Source organism: Carettochelys insculpta, chromosome 10 (genome assembly GCF_033958435.1).
Source record: "Carettochelys insculpta isolate YL-2023 chromosome 10, ASM3395843v1, whole genome shotgun sequence".
Lineage (NCBI taxonomy): Eukaryota > Metazoa > Chordata > Testudines > Carettochelyidae > Carettochelys > Carettochelys insculpta.
The window spans coordinates 27464296-27484127 of NC_134146.1; the positions used below are offsets into that span (position 1 = coordinate 27464296).

At 41.0% G+C, this 19832-nt stretch overlaps 1 protein-coding gene across 18 annotated transcripts in view; it reads left to right on the plus strand.

Moving 5' to 3' along the window:
* MBNL1 (muscleblind like splicing regulator 1) overlaps positions 1–19832 on the plus strand; it is a 198896-nt gene that overhangs the window by 132048 nt on the left and 47016 nt on the right. The gene's annotated exons all lie outside the window — the stretch shown is intronic.

A 19832-nucleotide genomic window follows, 5' to 3' on the forward strand; every position in this document is an offset into this window, starting at 1 on the left:
GTCTTGCCTTGGAAGTGATTCCTCCATGTGATGCTTGTCTTTTTTCCTAAACGCTTTTAAATTTGTTAAATACAGTTTTGGTAAGGTAGTGCTCAGAACTGAATGCAGTGTTCCAGGTGTAACTAACCATGCAGCTATCATGCTGTTACCTTTCTGACACATGATGGTATGTCTTTGGGCAGTCAGTACAAAACTTCTTCGGCTTTTTTTTTTTTGGCATCCATATACTTTGCAAACTCATCTTTCATTTGATAATTCTGATGTCTCTTTTAGCATTACCAATTCCCAGATTTTGTCCTTTCAACTTATTTTCTGCATGTTAGCTTGCAGTTTTCCTAGATGAATGTAATTATTTTTGATCATTGTTTCTAAATCATACAAGACCCTTTGTATTATTGTTCTGTCCTATCTGATGTTTGCAAATGCAGAATGTCCCTTCACATATCTGCAAAAAGATGAATAAATAACTACACAATTGGTAACTTGCTAAAATATACTTAGAAAATACTGTTGCCCCTGTATGAATGGTGGCAGTAAAACTTCTTCCCACTGAAGGCTACTAGAATATAAATAATAATAATGAATAATTATGTTAATAATACTATACTTTTAATGTTGGAGAGATTTTAGGCAACAAAAATCCTTATTACTAACCTGAGCCATACAGGAGAATGGGGGCCCAGGAACTGGGCAAGTTGACTGGACAGGGTGAATGAATGGGTTCTGAAGTGGCCTCTACCACTCCTCTGATCATTGTTTCCTGGAAGCCAAGTGCTTGGGCAGTCACCCAGGAGAGAGCCAGGTGTCGCCCAGCTGATAATAGTAGAGTGCCTACAGCCACCTACAGGGAACAACATGTGTTTCTATTGGTGATACACATTGGCATATGCCTTGGTGCATATAACAAAATTTCTTCTGCCCAGGGATGGAAAAAAATAGAGGGAACACTGCCTCTGAGCCAAGAATATTTTATACAACTTGGATAACGTTACTTTGCAGTGTGAACTCAACTTGAGCTTACTTCCATGCAGGACAATTGGCTTGATTTGTGCTGGGAAATTCCACACTATGGGCCCCTGGAATAGTAAGTTTGCCTGAAGTGGGGAATAAGGGCACAAAATATATGTAACGGCCCCTTCCCTACTCTGCTCAGGGATCCAGGCCTGTTGGCACCCCCATTGTGAAATGGCTAGAGGAAATGAGGGGTGGCACTAGGCCAGGAAAGAATGCATTGCTGTAGCACAGTTGATTTCAACTAGGGATACATATGCACTTGGGGTGTGCAGCGGTCTTCTTGGAGGAATATCAGCTTATCTAGGCGTTTGCCTAGTTTCAGAACAGGTTGCATAAAAAGTACTGGCAAAGTCAGTGCAAACTAAAAATCCATACTTGGTTATATATACCATGCACTAAAATGTAAATACAGTATTTGTATTCCAGTTGATGTATTTTATAATTACATGATAAAATGAGAATGTAAGGAATTGTTCATTAATAGCGTACTGTGACACTTTAGTATTTTTATGTCTTGTTTTGTAAACAAGTAGCTTTTAAGTGAGATGAAACTTGGGATATGGAAGGCAAACCAGACTCCTGAAGGGGGTACTTCCATGGGTCTAGCACAACTCCAGGGTAGCCTCAGGTGGTATGTACACCTGTTCTTTGCTGATGAAATCCTTAGCGGAGATTGGCAGGCATGCATTCCTGCTCCAGCATTGCAGTTCCCGTGGGAAGGTAGGTACAGATCATTTGTACCCACAGGACTGAATGAGCTGGGAGACCAGCTTGCTAATTAAAACTCATTTTTATATCAGTGCACAGGGGTAGCCAAGAAAGTTTTAATAAGAAGCCAAGACCATCAGTGCGATCAATTTGCTATTCTTCCCAATGCAGTTTGAACATACAGTGCTAGAACATTTATAACTTTTTGCCCTATATGCGTATAAAGGGATGTATCTGAACAGTACGTACCTTCTCCAGTTACTGAAAGCAGTAGATATTTGTGAGATTTTGGAGCCGTGTTTAAGGCCTGTGCCCAGAGTTTGTAAAGCTGTGTATCTAAATTTAGGCTCCTAAATAAGAGCTTTAATTTACATGCTTAAATATGTATTTACTCACTCAAGGCTGAACATTTGCACCTACATTTTCTAAGTGCCCCCAACCCAGTTTCTAAGCTCGTGGAAAACTTTTGGCACGTAAACTTCTTAAATGACAGAGGCAGGGAAACACAGCCAGCAACCCACTGGGTCCCTCTCAGATTTAAGTATAGACCAATATATGCCAGAGAAAGAGATGCCACATTTAAAGGAACTAGAATTGATCCAGTCTGAAATGATTCATTAAAATAATATAGTGGGAGCAGGGTTATTGGGGTGCCATTAGTTTATAAAGGCATCTGAGCTTGAGGCTGGTCTCAGCAGTGAGACTGCTCACATAATCTCCGTTACTCTGCTGTTATTTCAGGCAATACAAAGAGGATTTATAACTGTCCTTGGAAGGTTTTTATATGACTTCCAATTTTGCAAAACCAACCTGTGGGTTAAACATAGGATGCCCTTGAGGCTTTGGATACAGTTGTGATAATACACAGCATGTGTTGTAGAATCATTAGTGATATATATTTTTGTCATTTCTTGTAGCAGAGTGACATGAGGAGTTCAGTAAATACAAAGCAGGAATTGTTTTCTTTTTATGATGCTCTTAATCAGCTATTGATATCTATGGATATTCATTGCATCGTTCACTCAAGAAAAAAGGAAAAATGTTTAGTACCCATGTGACAAAAATATAACCACAATTAGCCCCTTACTGGGAGTTGCAGGAGGAGTGGCAGGTTTGTTTGCCATCAAATATGAAAATCGGTACCACTCCTAAAACTGAGCCTTTGCTGAACCAGCACTATGTACTGCATAGAGGAAGTGTGCTGCAATAGAGGAGGAAAGACATAAAAAGGGAATGAATCTGCACTGATTTTTGTCTTTTGTGTATATGCAAGTTTAGAAGAGTCAAGCACAAAAGTAAAGCCAGCGCTTGTTTAACAGATCACCCCAACTCTTGCAAACACTGGCAATGGAACGTGCACTACATTTTCACAATGAGAAATCATTATTGGATGATTTCTCAAAAGCACTTCAGTCTAGATTGTTTTCTTCCTGAACTTGAGCATGCTCATCTTTCTGCTCCATTACAAAGTTTGGCAAATACACACATTTTATTGAGGCCTGGCCTGGAAAATCCCACTCCTAATATTTGATTTCTCCTTTCTTCTTCAGTTGAGCCCAGTGAAGCTCTTACTAAAGTTAGTGAGAATTTGCTCATTAAGTTAAACTGGAGTTTGACTGGGTTTCTTACAAATACTGTTACTGTCAGTGCTGTAATGCGTTTGCAGCTGTTCGCATTATTGTGCTTTTGTGTGTGTGTGTTGGAGGTGAGTTAAATTTTCTTTATCTTGGTATGTGAAAATCCAAAATAAGCCCTTTTCGTATCTTCAACATGCACTGGTGTTGGAAGCAAAGTTTGCTGAGGATGCAGCTTCCAGTGATTTAGAAGGGACACTACTGGATTGTACTGAGATTGTCTAACCCACATTTCCTGTCAACCAAGACTGTTTTTTAAACAATGTCTTATGCTGTAGACTGACTAACTGTGGATTCTTTACAGGTGCCTCCTCACAGCCTCAAAACAAAAGTCAAATTCTTCAACCTCATGTCATCCCCATTGCAGGCTGAAACGGTGACTAAATACTTCTAAACAGTGCCTTTTTCTTTTTTCTTTGTTTTTTTTTTTTTACCCTATCCCCAGCCAATCCCATGTCTGGGACTGCTGAGCTGTGAGCTGCTATATTCAGTACCTGAAGTGGGCGGGGTGAGCAGGGAAAAAAGCACTGCTTCTAAAAAGAAAACTCGACGTAATAGAGAGCATAGCTTCTCTTTCTAGGCAAACAGGGTTTGTTTAATGTTCAGTGCACATATTCCCAACAAAAGCCAGACAGACTAAACTTGTGGTTGAAGTACAGGGCTGTAAATCAGAGGGTCTGGGTTGTGTTCCCATTTCTGTGGCATATGTTAGTTGGATGCACTAAGTCTAAATTAATGTTTTTAAAATGTCTTGAGAACCTTTTCAGTCAGGCACTATAGAAATCGAAGGTGGTATTAGTATTCTGGTGTGTTGTAACATGCATAAGGAACAATCACTTTATTTTCTGCACCCCAGAATATGATATCTTTAATTTTAATATTCAGTTATTTGTAAGGAACATTTTTGGCCTGTTGTTTACTCTGGTTCAGAGTAAGAGTTCCTGAGACCACTTGGTTATGTTCATACAGCAAAGAGAAACCTGTGATTACCCTGTGGCAGCTGACCCTGGCTCATAGGGCTGTTTGCTGCAAAGTATTTTGGGCTTGAGCTGTAGCCTTGGGTCTGGGATCCTGTGAAGGGGGAGGATCCCAGAGCTTGGGCTCCAGCCAGAGTCTGGAAATCTAGACAGGAATGCAAGAGCCCTGCCACATTAGCCCCTCAAGGGTGAGTCAGCTGCCATGGGCCAGCCATGGGGTTTCTTTTGCTGTATGAACATTCCCTCTGAGAACGACAATGAGCCATTCATTAGGGTTAACAACACATCTACCATTTTTATTCAGTGAAGAAATGAGATAGAAATATGAACCTTCAGTATTTACGTTTCCTGAATACAAGATGCCAACTTACACACAGTGGTGTCAGCAGAGCTGCTCAAATGCTGACCTCTGCAATGCTCCCCAGATCCTCATCAACACCCCGGTCTGATTTATTTAAGTACAGCTTCTGTCTTGTCTGGCCTGTCTTGAGCAACCATTCTGATGCTGTTCCCTCAGAATGACATTGGCACTATCCAAAATCTCCCTTCACCTGGTTGGTTGTGAGAGACAGAAGAAAGTATTGTTTATGTACCTCTTGCAGAAAGCATTAATTTGCCTTCAGGTATGCACACTCGATTGGTCTTGTAGTAGGAATCAAAATTAGTAGATATAAAGTAGTTTTGATTTAGCAAGAAGTCCTGTAGGTGGGGAGAAGCTGTAAATGTGGTAGATCTAGACTTTAGTAAGGCTTTTGGAACTGGTCTCACTTAAACTACTCGTAAAAAAACTAAGGTGATAAAACCGAGATGGAGCTACTAGAAGGTGGGTGCAAAAGTGGTTGGGAAAGCATTTCCAGAGAGTCATTATTAGTTGCTCATAGTTAATCTAGATGAGGGGTAGCTCAGTGGGTTGAGCATTGGCCTGCTAAATGGAGGATGAGCTCAATCCTTGAGAAGGCAATTTTGGGATTGGGACAAATAGATGTCAGGGATGGTGCTTGGTCCTGCCGAGAGAGCGTGGGACTGGACTAGATGACCTCCTGAGGTCCCTTCCAGTTCTAGGAGATGTGTATTTCCAATTATAATTTATAGGTGGGCATATTGAGTGGGGTCCTCCAGGTATCAGTTCTGGGTCCAGTTCCTTTCAATATCATCAATGATTATGCAATGGCATGGAGAGTATGCTTAAAAAGTTTGTGTATGATACCAGGCTGGGAGCGGTTGCAGGTGTTTTGGAACAGAAATATTAATTTAAAATGATTGGGATAAACGGAGAAATGGTCTTAGGTAAATACAGTGAAAGCTTTGTTATCTGGCACTAATGAGGAGTGGGGGTTGCTGGTTAATTGAACTTGCTGAGTGACAAAGCTTATTGCTGTGTCCCTGACCCTTACCACCAGATCCATCTTCCAGCAGCTTGAGGCAGGCTGAGGGGACGGAGGCACCTAATGATGGCATGAGCCAGCAGTGCTGCAATGATGGTTGACAAAGTGCCAGATAACAAAGCTTTTACTGTAGAATGAAACTCAATAAGAACAAATGCAAAGTACTGCTCTTGGGAAGGAACAATCAGTTGCACAAATTCAAAATGAAAAATAACTTTCTAGAAAGGATGACTGTGGAAAGGGATCTGGGAATCATAGTAGATCATAACCTAAATATGAGTCAACAGCATAACAACCTTGCAAAACAGCAAGCATCATTCTGTGGTGTACTAACAGGGATATTGTAAGCAATACATGAGAAGTAATTCTCGTGTTCTGCTCTGTGTTGGTTCTGCGTGCCATGTTTTAGGAAAGATGTGGACGAGTTGAAGTAAATCCAGAGAAGAGCACATTCCCCTTCCTCCCCCCCTCCACCGTAAATAATTAAAGTCTAAAACATAACCAATGAAGGAAAGATTGAAGAAGATGCGTTTGCTTAGTCTGGAGAAGAGCAGCATGAGGAGAGGACATAATAATAGTTTCCAAGTGCTTAAAAGGTTATTACAAGGAGAAAGGAGAAAAAAATGTTGTTCTTAACCTCTGGGAATGGGACAAGAGTTAAAGAGCTTAAATTATAACAAAGGCAATTTTAGGTTGGAATTTAATACCAATTTACCAGCTCTGAGTAGTTTATTAAAATAATTGCATAGGAGGTTGTGGAACCTCCCTCATGGGAGATTTTTAAGAGTAGGGTAGACCAGCATCTGTCAGGGATGGTCTGGATAATACTTCGCCCTGCCATGGGCTCAGGAGACTGGAGTAGATGACTTCTCAAGGTCCCTTCCAGTCCCACAGTTCTGTGAATCACATTGAAGGATGGCTTCAGTGGGATGTTTTTTGTGTGGATTCTTTAAACATTTAAAACAAATCTTAATTGTTCCAACTTCACCCAAATGCACCTTTCACTTGCTTGTGAACTTTTCTTCACAAATAGCACTTGATTATTGAACAATAAGCAAACATATCTCCAAATGCAATAGGAGTGAGAGTGGCTTCTGAAAATCCAGTAAAGTAGCAGCTTACACGGAAATGTGATCTGTGAGCTATATGGAACCAACCCAAAATTGGCTGAAATCAGTATGAAGACATGTGGATTTCAGATCAAGCCCTGATTGCATTTACATTATACTCTGTTAATCTTCTCTGCTCAAAGAACAGGCCTTTCCTGTTTACTTCAGCTTGAATCCCATTGATTCTTTCCCTTTTCCCCCTTTACTCACATTCCCAGTAAAATACTAAGAATGGGAAGAAAAGCTTTAAAAATTAAATATTTTTCATTTTTACAAAAAATAAGAGGCAAGGCAGACAAACAAAAGTTATAAAAAAAAATCCAGCACTGTACTGACACAGATATTTATGTTTCTGTGGGTTTTTTAAATTAAAAATAAGTCATTATGCTGTAAATAGAACTGGCCAGATAATGAGACTTTTCCTTGTGAAAATGGGAACAGGAAAAATGCCCATTCAGAATGTTTTTGTCATAAAATAATGTTTCTTCCACAAAAATCATGAAAGCATGTGCAAGTTTTTCCCTCCATTTTCTGACTCTTTTCAGGGTGTTGGTTTTGGTTTGTTTGCTTCTTTTTTTGCCTTTGGGAGAAGAGTTACAAAGCATGGAAAAGGACTTTTCCCCACTTTCTGCCAAGTGGGAAAAGTCAGTATTTGGTGTTAACAAAACCCTGAGAAAAGTTAAGCATGTCGCAAAAATTTGACACAAAACTATTTTTAAAGTATATTTAAAAAATTGTTTCTACCTCCACAGATTTTTGTATTTTTAAATGTGGAAAACTTAATCCTAAAAGAGATCTTCTTTGTAGAAAATATTAATTTTTTATAAACCTATCAGTAATTCTTCAACAAAAAGTATCTTTACTGTAGACATTGTTGATGATGTACAACAACGATAACAACAAAACTTTTAATTTTTTTGTGCAGGTTATAACATTTATTAAGAACAGGTTCTTGATCCTTTTAGTTATATTTTCAGGTCTGTGTGTTCATTGTCTTCTTAAAACACGTCTGAGGAAATTGTGCCAGGCCAAGTAAGGGTACAAATAGGTCAATAATGCCACTTACTTTCACATATGACTCTACTGCTGGCTCTTCTGGTTCATTTATTTGGACTTTGAATTGGACTGTTCTTCTAGACCTCTATCAGTGGCTGTTGATGGCTTTGTAGCTGTTCCTATGCATGCCTTTTCATTTATTTGATGCTTGTATTTCTGGCTTGGATGCAAATCCAGCTCCCTTCGAATGATGTCCTCATGCCTAGGTGCTCTAGAATTGCTAGCAACACCAAGCAATCTGTATTCAGCATTCTGTCACTTCTGTTCATGCAGTGTGATGACATCTGTTTTCTGCTCTCAGTAGTAGTAGCACTAATTGCTATATGTTGTGTCCCGGGGCAGACAGGAGCAATTCTTAGGAGAAAATGACTGCAGGGCCTTATGCTGTTCCCCTAGAAGTGAATGGCAAATCTCCCACTGACTTAAGTGTAGGATCTGGCTATTTTTTGTTTCAAAGGTTTAGCATGTCCTTGGGTTATAAACCAATTCTTCTTAATGCCATCCACATTTCTTGAGAAGCATGCTGTGGAGACAGATGTCAGCTCTTTGGCCAACTGTCGCTTATTGGTGTGAAATGGCATCTCTATAATATTGTTCAATCTCTGTGAGGAAAGAAACTGAAGTGATTTATGGTGTAAAACACAGGACTACTCAATACATTTCCATAGTTCGGTGTTATACAGAAAGTATATTTCCTCTTCCAGACCCCACTTACAGTCTGATTCAGTTCTACCTTAGTCAGGCATTTAAACACTAGAGATGATGTAAATATACACAACATAGGCCAGATTCAAAGCCCATCCAAAACAATGGGAATCTTTCTCTTAACAGTAGGCTTGAATAGGGCTCTTTAGGCACAAGATTGTATCCTGATAAGTACCAAATACTTTCAACACAAGTCCCTTTCAGTGGGCATTGAGGAAGCATTTTGTTTCAAGAGTTACTCAGCCCCTCCGAGGATCATAGTTTTCAGACCCAAGGCTGCAGCTCTTGTTGGCCAAGAAAATATTCCTGATAATGCAAGGCTATTACCAAGAACTTGCTTTTTATGGGATGTGTGAAGTAACCTGTTCCTAAATCATCCATAACTGTAAACATTCAACAAAAGCATGCACTTTCTATGCCAGGAAGGTTGAGCAAGTAGCACACCAGTAATAGATGGGTGACTTCATTTTTCCCTCCTCTTTAAAACATACACAGTGTTGATGCCCAAGTACAACATTGTAAATAACTGAGGGAAAGAAAGCAATTCTGCAGAAATATTGTAGTATTTTCTTGGACTGGGCAAATGCAGCCCAGCTGCTTCTAACCCCAGTCACCTACTTTTGCCAAGGCTAGACAGTTTAAAATATTGCAGACATAACGCTGCTCTAATTTAATGACACTCCGACTGGTTGTTTAGCACAGTCTGGGCTTTCAGCCTAAATGTCGTTGATATGCTAGCTGGAGAAAAACATCATGTGATAGTCGTCTGTGCTTTCCCCTCTCACTTTCACATTCTTAGTTATTAAGATATACGGTTGCCATGGCTGAACATTACCAAGGCTCACAACATCTCCATGTTTTTCATCTCTTGATTTAATACATATTTATGAATAGTCTATGTAGAGAGTCTAATTACAATATCAAGCATTACACTATCTTTGTATCACTATTTTCAGAAGTTGTGCTAGACTTAAGTGTTGTAAAATGGTATTATAACAAGGGTGATTTGGCATATGGGAGTCAAATCACATAATGTGATACAGTCGCCGTATAGTTTTCAGGAAAATTAAGCCATGATAGTGAAATACTATATTTTGGCCAATCACATGTATAGCGCTTGTGGTGGTTTTAACTGTGTAAGTAAGTAAATTGGCAGTAAAATCGGTTTAATTGGTTTGTTTTATATGTTCTTTTGTGTGGTATCGTGATGGCTAAAGTGAATCGTGACTGAGAGTCCTACAACAGGGCAGTACCCTAAGGTTATGGTGTGTCTGTTTCAGGTTTCACCAAGCCAATAGCAAATGTGAACTGCTGAATCACTACCCCATCTTGCCATAGAGAGACAGACTCCCCTTAGACTTTCCAGTCTCTCATACCACCTGGACATATTGGACTTAATGGTAAATGGTCATGCATACGTGATACTGACAGATCTGGGTTTCTGACACCAGGGATAGAACCTGCAAGCATAGGGGCTAAAGCCTTGCACTCTACCACATGAACTAAAGGTCATCTGGCTCTCAGCTGAGGCTGTAGAGCAGATACTTCAGTCACCCCAGATGAGGTCTCAGTGCCTCTGGGTACTACATGCTTCCCTTGGCTGAGGAAGCACATCCCAAGCTTCTGAGACCTTTCAGCAGTTCTTCCCAGCCAATGCACCAGTTGTAATGCAGACAGACCTGGGTTGCTGGCCCTAGGGATAAAACCTGTGAGCATAGGGTCTAAAGCCTTGCACTCTACCATGTGAGCTAAAGGCCAGCTGGCTCTCAGTTGAGGCTGTAGAGCAGAGACCTCACTCACCCCAGATGAGGTCTCAGTGCCTCTGGATACTACACGTACAAGAAAACGCTGTTATTTCCAGTGCCAAGAGACCAGTCACTTACATCAACTGGTAATGTAGCTCTAACACCAAAGAGAACGCTTCTAGCTGGTATGGAAATAAACTATCTAAAGATTTATGACCTATCAATAAGCAGAGTTATTTGTACATTCAAGTAAGCAAATATGTACACACAAAGTAGTTACCTTGTAAAATCTTAAGAGTGACAGAGCTGTAGTGATCTAGCTATTCTATGTGTCTTTCAGAGCATACCCAAGAAAAATCACTTGTGATCTTGGGCTTCAGTTTGGCATCTCTAGCCCTGCTACAGTTCATACAGTAAAAAAAGATGAAAAATTTTCACATCTGCTCTTTTTATTTCCCTCTTCCAGCACTCAAAGCAAAAGGAGGAAGCCTTCTGCATGTGTTCCCCAATAGATGTGATAGAACTATTAGTCAATCCTTTGTATTGTGATGTTCCTTGATGGCCCATCTGATTTTGATAGCCCTTTTGAATGGGACACGATACATATTTTCTTATAACACAGAATATAGACATTGTACGTGTGATTAATGCTTGCAGCAAGTGACAATAAACACTAAATACATTCTTATAAGACTCATACCTGTTCTGACCAAAACGAACATATAGGTGAACATGGTCTCCAGGTCTCCAGCTATAAGTTTGTCAGTTCTTAACTAGTGCCACTGCAGGAGCTGGCACTTGACCTACCAGTGTCACAGCAGCACCACTGGTATTCTTTAGTATGAATATGTTTACTAGTTGCCTAAGAGTAATTTGACCTCTTCCAAACTCTGAAAAGGATGCAACATAATTAGATATGTGAAGTTGCTAATGCACCTGAAATGTGATAGCTTTTCTGTGGAGTAAAAATAGCATGGCATCAGTTATAGAAGAGTTGCCCTTCTCTCCTTAAGAAATTTCTTCCTTATGTTATTTTTGAAAGTCACAGAGTTAAATTTTTTTTTTTTTAGCCCCAAATGTATTTTAGTTAAAAATAATGACTTTTCATAGAGAGGAGATGTGCAGAAAAAAAGCTGTAGTTGCTGATATACAGATGGTATCCTGAATCAGGAGATATGCTTTGGTTATTATGGCCAAAACCTTCAGGTACAGCCCTAATGGATGAGAACATCTGAGTGAGTAATCTGGCTAAGATGAATATATCCTGACTGTTCACATGTTACACATTGAAGCAACACTGTGTTTGCATTCTAGCAGAAATAGCATCGATCTTTCTTTTTTTCCCCTGTTGTTTCTGCTTGTCTGTAACATCTCAGGACCAAAGGAAGCAGAGTTCTCTCCTGGCAGCTCCTCATTTACTGTCATCCAGTGCCTCTCTGCAGAAGTACCATACTATCTAAGATGACTGGAGAACACAGCTCCAGTATGCTGAAAGTTAGGGTTGTCATATGTCTGGGTTTTTCCAGACTTTGGCTCTTTTTTTGAGCCTCTGTCTGGGCAGATTTTTCAAATAGAAAATGTCCAGGAATTTTGCAGATCAAAGACTGTGGCTCAGCAGGAGTTCTAGGTGGTCCAGTTCCTTTAGTCCTTCCCCTGCATCTGCAACTACAACTGCTGAATCCCGCCTGCCAGGCCCCAGCTTCCAGCCCTGGGGTGGGATTCTGAGGGGAGGCTCTAACTGGATATTGCTGCATTCTGGGCTTGTGCCAATTGCCCTTCCATCATGAGCACCTCCACCAGCACTGCCCCCATACCTCCAGTAAGTACTTCTCCAGCTCCCACGACTTTTTAGTTTCCCTTCCCAGTCCTTCACAGTTTCCTCTTCTGGGGAGTCTGAAATATGGTAACCCCACTGACAGGAGTGATGCCATATATCTGCATTACCTCCTTGGAGAGTGCAGTAGCAATCAAAGAGTGTAATGTTAAGTCTCTCGTATGGTATATATAGAATAACATTCCAGATGGCCCCTGATAACCTAATTCCTTTCCAGTGACAATCTAGAATATAAAATTGGAGAAGAAATGACTCTGTGTTTTGTTTCAAGTATCAAAATTGTATCTTGGTAGTGCGTTGTATTTCACATTCTGCAGGTCAGGTTGCTTCAACCAGTGTTTTTTCTATGTGGTTATAAATATAACACAGCCATGTTTGCCTGATATGTTCTAGAGGAATTTGATGTAAGTTTTTCCTGTGATGGGGTGTGCCAAGTAATTGATGCCCCTGTTGGAGGCCCCAGAGCTTTGACTGACTCCCTCTCACTTCCTTGGCATGTCTTGAGGGATGGTGGATTTAAAAAGCTAAGCATCTGGGGATCTCTTCCTTGTGCCTAGAAACACCTTGACCCTGCAGAGTCCAAGCAGCATAGAAATACCTCATTCTTTTTGTTTAGGGTTTTTATGCCATGTGCTTTGAGCGGCAAACTTGGCTGATAGGAGAGGTCCACCTGCATGACTCATCTTAATGAGGAGGAGTGCAAAAAAAAGTTCTTCTGTTGAGGATGCTTTAATCCAGGTGTAGTACAGTTTCAAATGTTAGAGCCAGTCCTAGCCTGTTAGGTATTGATGGACTTCCTATTTTGAAAGAAGCATAATAACTATAGAGCAGCTTTTCACACAAATGTACATCCCTTTCCTCTGTGATGATTCATACAGTCACAGAAGTTCACAATACAACTGCTCAAATATTATATTGAAATATGGAATACAGATATTCTCACAGTAACAAAGAGGAAGCCGTTCTAGTCTATACACTATCAAAAAGCAGTCAAGTAGCACTTTAAAGACTAGCAAAATGGTTTATTAGGTGAGCTTTCGTGGGACAGACCCACTTCTTCAGACCATAGCCAGACCAGAACAGACTCAATATGTAAGGCACAGAGAACCAAAAACAGTAAGCAAGGAGGATTTTCCTTGCTTACTGTTTTTGGTTCTCTGTGCCTTACATATTGAGTCTGTTCTGGTCTGGCTATGGTCTGAAGAAGTGGGTCTGTCCCACGAAAGCTCACCTAATAAACTATTTTGCTAGTCTTTAGAGTGCTACTTGACTGCTTTTTGTTTTGATAGATAGTCTCACAGGTAAGATTAATGCATGCAACATCTCCCAATCATTCAGAGTCTAAACACTAAACATTTTCTTAGAAAGTTAATATTTATTCTATCAATATTAATCCATTAGCGAGCCTGACAGATCCCAGCATGTATCTGTCACTGTCTAGCTGGGGCATGGGGACTTTAGCGTGAGCTGGCACCTGGCCTGCCAGTATCACAAAGAGGACCAGTGACATGTCCCTGTTTGTTGCTCTTGTCTTAAAAATCCCCATAAAATGGAAAGACTGGGAAAGAGAACATGAAAATCTGTAGTGAATATCAGAAAGTGGGACACAGATTAGTGTCAACACTGTATTTATGAATCATGTTCTTCGTAGTCTGAAACTTGGTTAACTCAAGGAGTGCTTATACTGTTTATATTACTTTACAGTATTTAAATCTGATTTCTACACTACTTCAGCTTAAAATGTCATTTTTCAGGCATCTAGAAAAGATCTGTGACTTTTTTCCATAGTTCGTCAGCAGGGATCATTAACACACATTTTAGTTTTCTCTAACTTTTTTATATTAAAGATGGCCCATCAGTGCTAGTTCTTTTACAGAATATTACAACTTGTATTAAATATGATTGAAAAGTCATGTTGAAATGAAGTTGGTTTATTTGTGCAAATTTTATTTAAGTACCTGTTCGTATTGTCAGTTGCTGAAATCAATCTGGATCAATTGGGTTTAATGAATTTTGAGATTAAAAGCCATATTCTCACTGGAGCGAAGATAGTTTGGTACAGGAGAGAGGAGATTGGGAAACTGCAGGTTGCTGATTTACAACCATGATTCTTAAGTTGTTTTGGCCCTTCTGACATTTATAACAACCTTAAGGCTGATCTATACTTCTGACAACTCATTATGGGCTCTAAGGAGCAAAGCTCTGTTTCATTACTGGCTCAGTCCCTCCCTCCCTCAACATAGCTCTGCTCTGGGGCATTGCAGTCATCACAGGAGCCAGCTCCCTCAGCTTTGATGTCTGTTGGAGGTTCCCATCAGTTAGGGGAATTCTAAGCTTCGTAATCATGGCCAGATTCTGGCTTCTTTGTGGTACCGTAAAAGAGCCAGATGGGAAACTAGAACCTGATCCATAATCATATGAAATGTAGTAGCTATGCCTTCCTATGAAGACTATGAGAATTATGCAAGGAACCCCCCCGCCCCAGGCATTACTAGTTGTTGTCTTTGGGCTAGATGTTTGAATATACTTAGCTGTCTATTTCATTTATTTCAGTGGGAGCTAGCCCCAAACAAATTTTTAAATATTTGGCCATTGGACTTCAGAGTGACAGTTGCAGCTTCAAAGGTATTTCAGGACTGCTGTAATGTCATAAGATCACAGGAGCTGAAAATTAAAAATGACTTACTATACCAGTGTTTTGTAGGATAGGTCTATACTTACCGCAGGTTTGATGCACTGCAATCAATCCGCCGGAGTTCTCTTTTGCCATGTCAGTGAAGATGTGGCAAAATCAATCTCTCTGGACTCGGCCATCAACCATAATACTCCAGGCTGCTGCATGGAATAAGGGACATCGGCGTGAGCCCAAAAAACCCTGATCTACACCAGGGAACAAAGTCGATCCCGATACGTTGATTCTAGTTACGCTAATGATATGGCTAGAATTGCATATCTGGGATCAGTTTTCCAGTGTTTTCCATTACTGTTATCATCGTAAAGTGGTTATTTATTGTAAAACTTTTAATTTCTCTTTTTCCAAATGCTCATGGCACACCTGTGAGTTGTTCACAGAACACCAGTGTTATGCAGAACATAGTTTAGGAAACTCTGTATTAAATCATTTCCATCCTTCTGCATGTGCATGATATGTGGTGCGGTGCAGAAGGATGGAATATTTCAGATTTGAGGGCATATTTTTCCATCTATAGTTATAGTAATGTTTAAAATTGTGATATATGTACTTATTTTGTGCTTGAAATAAGTCAACATTCAACACTGCTTATTTATGGATTCTTTTATTTTTATATTTTAACTTAATATTAATTAAATCTCTAATATTAAATAGGATTGAACTATCGCGTAGTATCCTAATCTTCATTTGAAATATTAGCCTGGGTCTCCTGGATAGTCAGAGTTAAAATGCTATATTATTTCATCAGACTGCACAGTATTTCATGTCTTGTCTTCGATGTAATTGTTACATATTACTCCATTATCTGTATCCTGACTTTATATTTTTTTATCTGTTGTTGACATTTGAGGATAGGAGGTGATGGCAAGCACAGCTTACTGTGTATAACCTTTGGCCCGTTCTTTAAAACTTTTTACAAATCTTTACCTGTTTGAGAGCAGATATTCTCAGCTAAATAGTCATCTGCCTGAATTTGGTCAGATGTAGTCTATCGTTTGACAGGCTAATAAAGAAATCCTTTTATTCATAGAAGGATCATAATATTACTTCTGACTCATTAGCCGTGTCTACACGTGCACGCTACTTCGAAGTAGCGGCACTAACTTCGAAATAGCGCCCGTCACGGCTACACGTGTCGGGCGCTATTTCGAAGTTAACATCGACGTTAGGCGGCGAGACGTCGAAGCCGCTAACCCCATGAGGGGATGGGAATAGTGCCCTACTTCGACATTCAACGTCAAAGTAGGGACCGTGTAGTCATTGCGCGTCCCGCAACATCGAAATTGCGGGGTCCACCATGGTGACCATCAGCTGAGGGGTTGAGAGACGCTCTCTCTCCAGCCCCTGCGGGGCTCTATGGTCATCGTGTGCAGCAGCCCTTAGCCCAGGGCTTCTGGCTGCTGCTGCCACAGCTGGGGATCCATGCTGCATGCACAGGGTCTGCAACCAGTTGTCGGCTCTGTGGATCTTGTGTTGTTTAGTGCAATTGTGTCTGGGAGGGGCCCTTTAAGGGGGCGGCTTGCTGTTGAGTCCGCCCTGTGACCCTGTCTGCAGCTGTGCCTGGCACCCTTATTTCGATGTGTGCTACTTTGGCATGTAGACGTTCCCTCGCTGCGCCTATTTCGATGTGGTGCTGCGCAACATCAAAGTTGAACATCGACGTTGCCAGCCCTGGAGGACGTGTAGACGTTATTCATCGAAATAGGCTATTTCGATGTCGCTACATCGAAATAAGCTACTTCGAAGTAGGCTTCACGTGTAGACGTAGCCATTAACTCAGACTTTGACATTTAACTGCCTCACACCATTCTGGAGGACAAGGATTAAAGGGGTGTAAATGATGTTAATTGATGTAAATGAAGTTATACTGGTTTCAAAGCCACTTAAGTGAAAACAGAATTTGACCTGAAAGCTTTAGACCTTGATTCTAGCCCAGATGCTGCACATATACCATACTACTGACCCATATTTACTCTGGCCAAGTGCAGGGATCTGTGGCCTGAGTATCTGGCATGCTACAAAGGTGTGTAAATAAGAATCTCACAGTGGCTGGAAGTGTACCAAACACAATGGAATAAATTAGTTACACTTACATAGTAGTGTAGAACAAGAATGGGACCTCTCACTTTAAATTTGTAAGTTCCAGTGATTGTTTATGCCAAAGCAAATAAGCCCCTCTTTGTGTTCATTGGAGAAGAGATCCTCCACTTGCAAATCTTTATAGAAGTCCAATGCAGCTATGGCATTTATACTGGTGGAACATCTGGCCCAAAAGCTCTGTTAGCATCCTTTAATTTTAATACTTACCCTCCATTTGCCCCTCTTTCTACCTGGTATCCCATCATCACTGTATCCTGATCTATAGTGTTGTTCTGAAGACCTGCTAGTGACCTTACTGTGAGATTAATTACTTTCAGCATATAAAGAACTGGCAAGTGGCGCTTCTTTTGGCTTGCCTGGCTTGGATATTCTCAGATTTGTATGTATGCTTACAATCCATCAAGAGTTTCTGGGCAGACTGTAGAGTAGATAATGTAGCTCATTGAATCAGAGTCACCTCCCATCTATAGGGCCATGCTACTGGGGAGGAAGCAATTGAAGAAGCGCCTATTCTTGGGAATGAGGGTTCCTTTCTCAGGTTTGAGAAACCCTGGAATGCAAAGGGTTAGAAGACTCCAATACACTACTCTGCCTTCTTCAAGACTAAGCCAAGCCTTTGTGCTTGAGGAGAAAGTTGCAAGAAAACTGTAAAATTTGCAGTTTCTGGGCTACCCATTCTCTCTTTTTTTAGTCTTAAGTCTTTAATTTTTCTCAACACTCTGCTAAGTTTAAACAAAAAGAGTTAAAATAACATTTAGAGTCAGGCTTTAAGCTAGGGTTGGGGAACATAAACATCAGAAGCCAAAAAAAAAAATAGAGCTCCAAACTGAGACATCTCACTCCCCTCGTGCTTCAGCACCTCAATCAGGATGGTGGAGAAGCAGGGACTGAGGTTCAGGGCTTCCCCCAGGCCAGATTTGCTCTTCTGAAGGCCCAAGTTGGGACCAAGAATAGGGGGTTCAGGATTCAGTGGGCAGGAGGGGGCTGCTGGAAAGCAAGTATGGGGTCTGGGCAAGAGGGAGGGTGCAGGAGCAGGCTGGAGGTGGGTGTTTGGGGATGGTGCAGGAACAGTACCTGCTTATGAACCTTTGCATTTTCTAGAGGCTTATGGAAAACTCATTACTATTGTTATTATTCATCATGATATGTGGAGAATTGACCATAAAGCCAAAGTTTGAATCTAGTTCCTGTAAGTTTAGGATTTGCAAAGTCTGTGAGAAATAAGCCCATAATTTTGATGTAATAAACAAGAGGAGGTTATCACTTAGAGAAGTTACTCTTCTGTTAGTGCAGGACTGTGCATCCAGTGATGGATTTTTGTAGTTTATTGCATCCAATGAGAGTTTTTGTAATTGGAACAACTCATTAGAGTGGTTGTTCTACTGGGACAAAAGAAATATCTGCATTTCTGATTCTGTACTTTTTTGTGTTTGATTATTCAAAATAATCATATGTCAGCAAGACCTCTGACTTGGGTCTAGTGTGGGTCTGGGTGAAAGGGAGCGTGCAGGAGTGATTTGGGGTTGGGGAGCTGGGTGTAAGGTGCATTAGAGGGGCAGCAGTAGGGGAAGTTCAGGAGAGAGCTAAAGGTGTGGGGTCTGGACAGGAGGGAGGGTGCAGGAGCAGGCTAGGGGTGCGGTCTGCATGGGAAGGGTGGTGCAGGAGCAGGGTTGGGGGTCTGGGTGATGAGGGGGCTGCTTGCTGCTGCTGCCCCCTCCTCCATACTGGGGGAACAGCAGCATGGAGAAAAGTGCCCTGGAGAGGCTTTTCTCCCAGTGCTCCCAGGCACCGCCCCTTCCCGCTTCTGTGTTTGGCTGGAATTCTAGCCAATCAGAGAGGAAGGCAGCATGGACAGCCATGGATATGGACAGCCATTCCCCCATATGTGGGAGGAAGGGGAAGAGAGCAGTGATACCACTTCCTGCACCTCATGAGGCAGAGCCTATGGGCTGGATTCTGCCCTAGCTTGCTTGACTCCAGCCCATGCGGCTCAGGGCTTTATACCCTGCCACAGGCCAGATGCTAGGGAGGGGAGCCCTGAGTTTCGTGGTCCATATCCAGGCATGCTGAAATCTGGATGCAGATCATGGGCTGGGAGTTTCCCACACCTGCTTTAAACTTATGAAAGAAAGAAGGATTTTCATAGAGTGACTCACCAACAAAACAAACCAACTACAGTCCTCTGGCCTAGGTTAGGTAATCACTGCATCACTGCCAAGGACTTGTGTTTAATGCTTCCCATACATTATGTCTTCTAGATAAAACCATGTCATGTTGTAGCATAAAACAGAATTATCTGTAGGTGTCAAGGCAGAATAAATAATCTCTCACTTTCCTGCCACCTTATCTAACAATTTCAGATTAGAATTTTTGGTGTGTGGACCCACTCTTTCAAAAGTTATTTTGGAAGAAATCTCTCGAAAGGATTTCTTTTGAAAGATTGCTGTAATATAGCCTGTGTGAAGTAGTTTTTCTTTATTTACATTTGGGGTCTTTCAGACAATAGGGAAGAGAGACAGTTTTGAAATAATAGGCAACATTTCTTGGCTGGGGGAATCTGGAGGTAGGTGATGTACCTGAAATTATTGGTACCTTATGACTGAAGTTCACATTGATGGTATCCTTTTAATTCAGACAAAGTTAGTATGTGAAATTTATTGCATAGTTCATGCATATTATGGCTGCAGTTGGTTTATTCTTGCCATAGACGGTGTGGTCCATAGCAAAATATATATATATATAGTATGATAACCTTTCCCAGGAGTGCCACGTTGTTATAATCAGACTCTAGAACCTCACTGGTTTGCAGTGTCATTTCCCTAGTAATATTGCTGCCCTTGAATACTAGTGTGACTTTTCCTTGCTTCCTGTTC